Below are 11,130 nucleotides of genomic sequence, written 5' to 3'. Positions count from 1 at the left end.
TGAATATTATAGCAGGGACAGTTAGTGCTGTTACAGCCAAGGGTCGCTCGCTGTTTCCATTATAAACCTCATTTTGTAGTTGGTTTATAACCCAGACAGCTTAATTCACTTCAGGCTGAAACCTGGCATTCAAATTAGAAGCCTGGAGGCATTTTTTTTTCCATAATAGAACCTTGAGCTAGAAGGGACCAGAACGCTCAGCTAGTCCAAATTCTAATACGCAGACTAGAAAACACAGGCATATGGAAGGAACAAGAACTACGCAACGTCCCGCAGTTACCCCAAGGCAGACCCAACCAAGAACACAGGTCTCCTGCCTTTTGGATTAAAAGCAAATAAACAAAGCAGAATTCATTTTACCACACCAAGTTAATTTGATTTCTTTTTAATGTAGAGAGGCCAGAGGGAACAGGTGGTGACTCTCACATTTACCAGGGATCTCTCTTGACATGTTGAAGTGACTTCCCAAGGGAAACACAGCTTGTTCAGTGGCACAATTTAAGTGAAAGGAAGACAAGAAAGAAAGCCCTTTATTTGTGACTAGTTTGCATGTTTATATCCCTTTTCTTCCAGTTCTATCAGATGCCTCTTCAATTGTTTTCTTTCAAAATCCTGAAGGAAATTGTTAAGCCATTGATAAATGGAAGACTGGTTGCTACATTCTCATGGTCACGAAGTGAACATTGCATTGGAAAAAAAAAAAAAGAACTACGAAGCCAAGAGCATGCTTCTATAAAACCACAAAGGGTTGAATAATGAGTTCAATCAGTCAACTGAGCAATCTTTTAGTCTCCATAATATCAAAATAAATTGATGTGGTGTGTTGTTTTTCTTTGATAAATTTCAACAATTATTTTGTCAGTATTAGATAAAGTCAGAATGTTTGATGTAAATGAAGTAATGCCATTTTCTTGAACTACGTATTACATCCAGTTAGAGCTAGAAATTTACACACATAAATTGACTTTATACACAGTTAACTCTCTTCAAATTCAGCACAGAAGAATGTTCAAGATTGAATATTCCGTGGCTCTGTATTCAATTGTTCTCCGGTCTCAGACCCGGGAAAACACTCTTTTATGACAGTGGAAATGGAAATTAAAAAACACACACACGCCCAAAACTTCATGCCATAAAATGAGCATTCATATTTAAAAGCATGTTTTATATGCAGAATGTGGTTAGCATTTTCTTCTCTGTTTAATTTGACCACTTTGTTCACATCAAAGAGTCTTGGGATATCTTTGAACATGCTTCTCTTTTCTCCACTAAATTGTTAATTCCTGGGTTCAGGGACCATGCATTGTTATGCATATTTATATTTGCTCTTCCACATATCATATAGTAGAAACACAACCAATATTAACATTATTTATGATGTTATTTACTTGGAGATGTACTTGTGCAGAGTATAGAATTATAGCATTAACAGTTGCCATACCCTATAGAAGAATATGATGATAAATTGAAAGTCCATCATAAATAAGAGAGACAGGAAAATGCTGATGATGACTTTGAATTTTGTTTTCAGGAAGTCAGAAATGAAGTGAAAGATAGATATTAGAATTCTTGGAGCACAGCTTGATAAATTTAAACCAAACAAGAAATTTTGTTTATTGTTTCCCATACACTTTTTTAGTGACTTTATTCTATTTTTTACCTTTATTTTCCAAATTAAGACCTTGCATTATCATTGCATTTTGTTTATACCTTCTTTTTGTGGTCATCATTATTATTCTGTAAGCTTGTGACATTGACAATCTGAAATTTCTATAAACTAGGAAAACCATACTGAGAAAGTGATTGCTAATTGGCAAACAGAAAAGATAATGTGGAGAGAATTAGTCAAAGGCTGTTGTAATAATTTGGCTTCGTGAGAAGGATTCATTTGTTTTGCATTTCTTGTCCAATGTATTATAACATTATTGGAGGTGACTTCATAGGTCAAGTGTCACTAAGAAACCTCATATTTTTATTTAGCATGAAGAAATCCAAACTTGCCAGAAAGTCAATATTTATCAGGGTCACTTACTTTAAAATTCTTATTTTCTCCATAACCTAATCCCCATTTCAGGAGTTGACAACTTTAGTCAGTGGTTTAGTTTCCTCATTTTGCTGGAAATGGTGTGTACCAACCAAACTTCTTGTTGCTAGGCAACAGGCCAGGCTTTTTCATTGACGAGCATGTCTCTGTGGTTTCAAAGCAGAGGTACTAGCGGACTGCTTGGCATTACTGTTAACTTTCAATGGTGTTTCAGGTCTATTTTGGGAGTCTGGGGCCACTGAGGAGAGAATTTATATCTTGTTTGAAGCAAAAGTTTCCGAGAAAACGTCATGTGCAGACGCTCAGGTTGCATAATAACAAAAACCTACTGCATTACACTGAGCTTAATATGCAAATGAAAGGTGCTGAACTATTTTATTTCAAAACCATTAAAAAGGAAAATTGGTTTGAGATTAAACAAAAACTATTTAGAATCCTTGTTGTATATCCGAACGCAATAAACCTGTGAAAAACTATCCCGACTATTCAAACCACAATTAGTTATCTTTTGTGTATACCTTCCTGAGCATTGCTTTTGAGTAAACACAGAAGAATCAGTACATGCCTGAAACTCCAGGCTCACCACATTTCCAAACTGTATGAAATTCCATGTTGTGATTTCTAGGAATCTACGTAATTTCCACAATGGTGAGAAACAATTCTGTGATAAAATGTGCCTTATGAAAGAGAAAGAGAATTTGTGACATTCCATAACTTAATTGCTTGATTAGCAACATACACATGCATACACTCACATACTTATATATTGGGTGAGTATATCTGCCCTACTTCTCTATTCAAATATTTAGAATTCCACCATCATATATCACATTTGACTTCCCTTTTACTAATAGTGCCTTAAATATGTGCAGTCACTGAGTATCCCAAGCATTTCCACCTCCATCACCTCGTTTTCATCTTTTTGTTTTTCATGCTGGGAGATTTTCCATGATGACTTTTATTTTCCATATCACCAACTAAAGTCTTTTATCATGACTCTTCTGTTATTCAACACCTTTGTGAATATTTTTATTTCCATGACTGCAGTTTTAAAATACTTTTTATGTCTATAAACATAGCTTAATATTCCAAGGAAACTTCTGGGTCTCTGGTTATTCTTTTTTCATGGCAGCATATTTTTGTTTCATTGATTCAATATCCTCCAGAATCTTAGTGAGAATGAATACTTTAAATTTCTCTTTCATAAGAATTTCTTCTTTTTCCTCGGAAATTGGTTTCTCTCTTTACACTCGTTTTTTTCTTGATACTTGGTGATCTGTAGTTATGTTTCTGTAGATGAATGAAGGACACAATGGAAAGAGAAGCATCAGAAAATGACCTATTGATTTCTCCATTCACTAGTCTCCTTATTCGTCCCAGAATCTGCATTGTGGTATTAAATAGCACATATGGGAGGGAGAAAGTTGTGATTCATACGCACGGGTGGAGTCTAAAGAGAAGGTCAATTTGACCTCCTAAGTCTATGTTCTTTGATTCAACAATTTCATTTATACTAAGGAAAATAAAGGTTATATGTGTATATATAAAAGACAAGGTTCATATTCGTAACAATGCAAGGTTGAAAGTATACAATATCTAAACTGGTGTGTTGGATAAATAAACTATGGTAATTCATATAATCATAAGCAATACAGCCCTTAGAAATTATGTCTTAAAACACTACTAAAGTGGGCGGGCCGCGGTGGCTCAGCGGGCAAGAGTGCTTGCCTGCCGTGCCGGAGGACCCCGGTTCGATTCCCGGCCCCAGCCCATGTAACAAACAAACAAACAAACAAAATATAATAAAACAAGAAAATGTTTAAAAATGTTTCCCTTTCTTCCTCCCTTCCTTCCTTCTCTGTCTTTCCTTCCTTTCCTCCCTCTCTCTTTAAAAAAAAAAAAAAAAAAAAAAAAACACTACTAAAGTGTTTGGAAATGAATAGCACAATACTGTGCAATGGTGGTATAAAATGGAAGTGCAATTAACAAAGCTGAGTATGAGTGTGGTTGAAAGTGGAAGGCTAGGGTTGTGTATGTCACCAGAAAGAAAGTTAGATAAATTTGGGACTGTATAACTTAGTGAAACCTAGAGTGGACATGAGGGTAGTTAACTATTAAGTATAAGAAAGTTCTTACATGAGCTAGAACAAATGTAAGTCACTATTACAAGGTGTTAATAATAAGGTGGTGTATAGGAGAAAATGGAATTAAGGCAAACTAAGATCTATAGTTGACAGCAATATTTAATACTCTTCCATGAATTGTAACAAAAGCATTGTACCAAAGCTAAACGTCAATAATGGGGGCATATAAGGTGGCATGGGATTTTTTTTCTGGAAGAAATGAGAAGATTCTCACATTGATTGTGGTGGTGAATGCATAACTATGTGATTATGTCAAGAGCCATTGATTACACACTTAGGATGGATTTTATGGTGTGTGAATAAATTTTTTTTAAATGCTAAGAGATGAAAACATTCATACCATGGTGTTGGTAAAAAGACAAAAACTCTAATAGTCTAAACAATATGATCCTATTTAGAAAAATAAAATAAGGGAGAGATGGCTGTGGGTGTGGATGTGTGTACTTGAAGGAAATATACCAAAATATTAGCAATGATTATCACTGATAATGAGAACATTGCGGCTGTGATTCTTGTTTAAAATAAAGGATTCCTCTTATCTGTAATGCATAACTTCTATAATTTTTAATCTGTAATATTTAATACACATGAAACATACATAACATATACACTACATTTTGAAGCACAATAATGAAATAAACTACAGTGAGCCATATTTATGAACTAAAGTGTTAGAAGAGCTTTGCAATTACTTGTACGTATCTGTGTAATTCTCTATATCTCCTCCTGCTGTCCCCAATTGCAATCATTCTGAATTTTGGGTTGGTTGCTCTTATTTTAAAAAAGTTTTCCAAAATATATTTCTTAGCAGTGCATTGTTTAATTTTTCATGTATCTGAGCTCTATACATTTGAATCCTGTTATATGTTATCTTTCCTCGCTTTCTTTTCAGAGCTTCATCATTTTCCATATCTTATCAGCCTTGTACTTTTTTCTTCTGAAAACTGTTTATGCTTTTTGCCATTTTTCCATTTTGTTGTTGGTCTTTTCTCATAGATTCTCCAATGTTTTATGATTCTGTTTGTTTTTTAGATATAATCCTTCATCATTTTTATGTGTGGTCCATGAGTTCTAATTGATGGCTTATATTTTCGTGGGTTTTTTTTTTTTTTTTGGTGTGTCTGTGGGGTGTCTTAAAATGAACAGCAATTCTTCATTTAAGGCAAAATTACAGATTTTAATTCATTTAGTTGGTACTTTTGTGTCTTGTTGATAATATCCTCTCCAAGTCCCGAGATTATAGATTCTCCTGATTTTCTTCTAAAATTCAAAAAATTTGCCTTTCAGATTTAAGTATTGGTATTGATTAAAAGGTGTCCCCCCAAAAGATATGTTCAATTCCTAACCTCCAGTCTTGGGAATGAACCTAACTGGAAATAGGCTCTTGGAAGATGTTAATAGTTACGATCAGGCCAAACTGGATAGGAGTGGGTCCTGATCTGATACAGCTGGTGTCCTAAGTAGAGGAAATCTGGACACGGAGAGAGGATGAGATTGAGAATGAGAGTGATGGCCATGAGAGAGAAGGAGAAACTGAGATGTTCTACTACAAGCCAAGGAATGCCTTGGATTGCCAGTCACCCACCCAACGGCAGGAGAGAGGCAAGGAACAAATTCTTCCCTTAAGTGAATTAAGGTCTTGCTGACATCTTGATTTCAGACTTTTAACCCCAGAGCTGTGAGACAATATATTTCTGTTGTTTAATTCAACTACTCACTGGTACTTTGCTACAGCAGCTCTGAGAAACTAGGGCAAATTTTTTAGTCAATATGAAATTGATTTGTGGGACTTGTATAAAGTAGGGATCCAACTCCATATTTTTTAAAATGAATGATCCATTGTTCTTGTACCCCATATTCAATAGTGCCCCTTCTTCCATTGACCTGCTGCCTCGATTCTATAGCATTACCGTAGCTACATTTATCAATTTCTGGTCTCTCATTTCTATTGTCAGTATCCTTTAAAATCTATGATACAATACTATACTGTTTTAATTACCATAGATTTTTAATAGATCTTGCTATCTGGTGAGGAGAATCTTCTCAACTTATCTCTTCCTCGAGTATGTCTTAGTTAACCTTGAGACTTTCCTTTCCTCATAAATTTCAGAAACAGCTTCAGATATTTCTCAAAAAAAAAAGTCCTGTTGAAATTGCTTGAGACAATTTGGGGATAGTGATTTCCTTATAGAAGCAAGTCTTCTATAATTGTTGAATTTTAACAATTGCATTATGTACCTAATTGAGATATTGATATATTTCTCCCTTTTTCTCTTACAATGGTGAATTACAGTTATAGATTCTTCTGAGCTATTTAACAACACTAAAATCCTTGACTATAAAATGATCACAGATTAAGAGCACCAAAGGATTAGTTTATTAAAATAGTGTTTAGGATATTTGCATCTATATCTATGGCTTCTGATTTTCCTTTCTCATCTCATGTTTGTTGGGTATGATAGACAGAATAATGGCTCCCAACCCCAAAGAGACCCAAATCTTAATCTCTGGGACTTGTGAACAGGTTATTTTACATAGACAAGGGTCTTTGCATGCTTGATTCATGTTCAGGATCTTGAAGTAGGAAGGTTATCTGGGTGAGTCCAATCTAATAGCATTAGTCCTTGGAGCAGAAAACATTTTCCAGCTTTAGAGAACCAGAGACATGTAGGGTGAGAAAGACTCAGCCTGCCTTTGTTGGCTTTGAAGATGGAGGAAGGAGGTCATAAGTCAGGCAACGTGGGCAGCTTCTAAGAATTGATTTCCCCCCTAAAGTTGCAGAAAGGACTGCAGCCCTACTGACACCTTGATCTTACTCTGGTGAGACATGCATTGGGCTTTTGACCTCCAAGACTGTAAGATAAAAAATATATGTTGTTTTAAGCCACAAAGTTTGTGGCGAATTGTTACAGAAACAATAGAAAACTAATATATTTGATTTTTGTTATTAAGGTCATACTTGACTTGTAAAATGATTTTGGGTTATTTTTCCTTTATTTCTAGTCCCTGGAAGATTTTGCTCAAGATAAGAATGATGTATTAGAAAGTTCAGTAGAACTTCCCCTTCAAAATTATTTGTGTGTGCTCTTGGTTTTGTAAAGATTTTTAAAATGCTATTCCAATTTTTAAATTGTTGCAAGTTTATTCTTTATTTAATATTGTCAGATTAATTTTATAGTTGTGAGATTATTCTTCGTTGAGTTACTTTGCCCCCAGGGTTTTCTAATTCTCTGGTATCCAAATGTAAAGGTCCAAAGTATTCCAATATCTTTTAAATCTCTGCTGTAACTGTAAGTATGCCCTCTTTTCCATTCTTAGTATTGGATATTTGATCCACCTCCCTTTTACTTTTCTTGAACAGTTCCTCAGAAGCTTGTTTATTTGTATCTCCAGTTTCTTTGCTTCTATGCATCTTTGGTCTACAGTTTAAAATCATTTCCTTTTATGCTGAAGAACATACCTTGGAAGTTACTATACTAGAGTTCTGTTGGTGGTAAAAGCTCTAGTTTTTATTTCTGTAAACATGTTTTTTTTTCCTCCTTATTTTTGAGAGTATGTCCCTTTACCTAATTCTAGCTGACAATTTTATCATATCACTGTCTTAACTTTTGTTGTTGCTATTGAAATATCTATTGTAAGTTTAGTTGTTTATTTTAGTAGATTTGTTCATTCTTGCTGGCTGTCTTAAGAACTTCTCTTTGTCTCCGGAGTTCTAAAATTTTAATGCGGAGTGCATAATTAGAGACTTATTTTTATTTGCTCTACTTGGCATACACTGTATTTCTACTATCTGTATATTCTAGTCCTTTATCATTTATGGAAAATTCTTTGTCATTACCTTTTGAATGTTGGCTGTTCGCCATTACTTCTGTTCATTTCTTTTCAACTGATAAATGAAAGTTTAGATCCTCTTATTCTTTCTTACATGTCTCAAATCTCTCTTTAGGATTCTTAATTTCCTTTTGTCACTGTGCTGTATTTATAAGTATTTTTTATGATGAAACCTCTAATTTACTAATTGACTCTTCATCTGTGTCTAATCTGATCATCCTCTAGGTTTTTAATTTTAAAGATTATATTTAAATTCCTAAAAGTTTTATTTTGTTTAAATCCGAATGGTAGTTTAAAAACATTTTTTTATCTGTTGTTTTGAAACAATTTTATACATTTGTCTTATTTCTGATAATCCCACTATCTGAATTCCCTGGGATCTACTTCCCTTTTTTGTTGATTCCATCGATTCACAAATGATAATTGGATTCCTTTTGCTTTTGCTGTGAACTTTGATGAGAGATCATGTTTGATTGACATAAATCAGTAAAAATCCTGAGTGCCTGGATTTCCTTTACAGAAGATTAATATAACAATGAGATATGGCTTTTTACCTAGCAGTTGGGCAGAAATTTAAGAGTTATGGCATTGAGTGCCAAAATAGATTTTGATGGAGGAGAAAAACTTGAATTTGTTTATTAGAATTGACTATGTCAAATCACAAGATTTGTTGGAATTGACTATGTTAAGTCACAAGGTTTATTATAAACCATAGTATATGTTAGAAGAAAACTTAAGAAGGGCCTTGGTGTTTTTGCTGCTACCAAGTAAGTTCAATCCACCACCAGTAAAGGTACAGAATAAATCAGTGGAGTCTTAGCAAAGTTAATTATTGCAAGATTACTGGGAATCTCAGTCTCAAACAACAAGTATAATCGAAAACAAATGAATACAGTGCTTTACAGGAAACATTAACAAATGTATTTTCTGATTTAAAAAGTCATAAGCTTGGGATAATAAACAGAATCTCAAAAACTTTTTAATAATGCAGAAAAACGCTTGTCTTTTATTTTTTGAAATATACCTAGACAGTAACCCACATTTCTAAATGACAAGATACAGGATGAGTGTAGGTTTACCTTCAATTTTATGGTAGTAAGCATTGAAATATTTCCTAACTTTTTACTTATCTAATATAATAGATACATGTGACCTCTGTCTTTTCAAATCTCCTGTATCGACTGTCTTATTATTGCATTAAAGATTATTTATAAAACTTATAATTAAATTCTCTAGCCTCGGGCGGGCCGCGGTGGCTCAGCGGGCAAAGTGCTTGCCTGCTATGCCGGAGGACCTCGGTTCGATTCCCGGCCCCAGCCCATGTAACAAAAACGGAGAAACAGAATACAATAAAAACAAGAAAATGTTTCCCTTTCTTCCTTCCTTCCTTCCTTCTATCCTTCCTTCCTTCTCTCTGTCTTTCCTTTAAAAAAAAAAAAAAAAAAAAAAAAAAAAATTCTCTAGCCTCTGCCTTCATTACATTTTCTAGGAAAAGTTAAATTAAAGGATATGAGACGTATCTTTTATTTGTTTTCACAATGACAGCAAGTCACCCTGTACACACTCATTTAAAGGGTTAATTTGAACAACCCCAGGATGGAACAAACAGGCAAAATATATTAAAATTAAATTATGAATGTCCACCTACCAATAGCAATGAACAGTCTATGTGAATGATTATTATCACAGCTTACAGGGTATTTCAAAAAAAAAAAAGAAAGAAAGAAAGAATTCCAAACCAATATGGAGAGTATTTGATTAAATTTAAGTGAATCCAAACAATTAGAATGTGTTAGGAGACAATTTTCCATGGGTCATAGATGTCTCGGCACAGCTTGGGAACAGAGATCCTGACTATTTTTTATTCTGAATTATCTTTTCAAAGATGTTTGCATAATGAATAGCCTTGGACAATAGAGTATCCCTCCCCAGATCAAAGGGTGGGCATGCTTACTGTACAGTAGAATAAAGATAAGGTCTCACTCTGGAGCAAAGGGCGTGCATGCTCACCGCTCATTATACAGCAATCATGTTCCTTATGCTAGGGGGCTCCTTCCCTGCATGCAAACCCCGTCATGTACAGGCATCCAACAGGGTCTACCTGTGTTACCTCCACAGGACTTGAGAGCTAGAGGTACTCTCAGAAACAGGCTGATTTTCATGTTGCTCCTTTGTTGTGAGCAACAAAGTGCTTTGTTTCGACTTTCAAGTCTGGAATCATCTTTCAGCATCCACAAAACTATCAGGCCAACTTGTTAGCTTGCAAGGAAGAGAACATTTCAGACACTTCACAGTTCTTGGCAGTTTTAATGACAAGGATGGGATCCTGACAGAGATATTGCTCTGGAAGGGGAAGGACAAAGGTCCCGCTGACCAGGGTTGGGGATATAAAACTCTCTGGTGTAAAGAATCCTGGGGTGGTGGGGGGAGTAAGGGTCCTCTGCAGACCCACCTGTTAATGAATGGTTAGAGGCTGAGCAATGAGAGGTAAGGTTGAAGCAGGTTCTCCAGACAGTGACTTGCTACTTGCTCTCCTCTGGGAGGGTGGAAGAGGAAATGTTATCATAATATGGGGCAGCAAACCCTGCAGCCCTAGCCAAAAAGCTGTGTCTATGACTGTTGAACGTCAGAGTCCACAAAGCAGAAATAAATGCAAAGTCAAATTTAAGGCCAACCCCTTAGTCTTCTCCCTCAAACTCTCAACCCTCCAGTCTTAGAAGATTACTATGCCCATATCCCCCCATACAAATTTTGGGAACTGCTATGGATATTTATGAAACAAGGAGCTGAAAGATGTAAAATTGATCATGTTCATGTGAAAACCACATATATAAAATGTTTGGATGATAAAAAACACAAGAAACTGGTGGTAAAGTTTCTTCTGCAGAAAGGGACAGGGAAACTTGAAAGTCTTTGGTGATGATAAGACTCATTTTCACTGCTCTGTATAAATAATAGTTAGGTTAAGAAGCATTATCTCTGGGTGGTGAAAATCCGAAGCACTATTTATTTATTTATTTATTGCCCATAACTCATTTTGTATTATCTCCACAATGAACTTAAATTTATTCTGAAAGCAAGATAATAACATTTAACTGTATTCTTTTGAAA

The sequence above is a fragment of the Tamandua tetradactyla genome, chromosome 25, assembly GCF_023851605.1.
Source record: "Tamandua tetradactyla isolate mTamTet1 chromosome 25, mTamTet1.pri, whole genome shotgun sequence".
In the NCBI taxonomy this organism is placed as follows: Eukaryota; Metazoa; Chordata; class Mammalia; order Pilosa; family Myrmecophagidae; genus Tamandua; species Tamandua tetradactyla.
The sequence above is the reverse complement of the archived record's forward strand: the minus strand, read 5'-3'. Positions refer to the sequence as shown.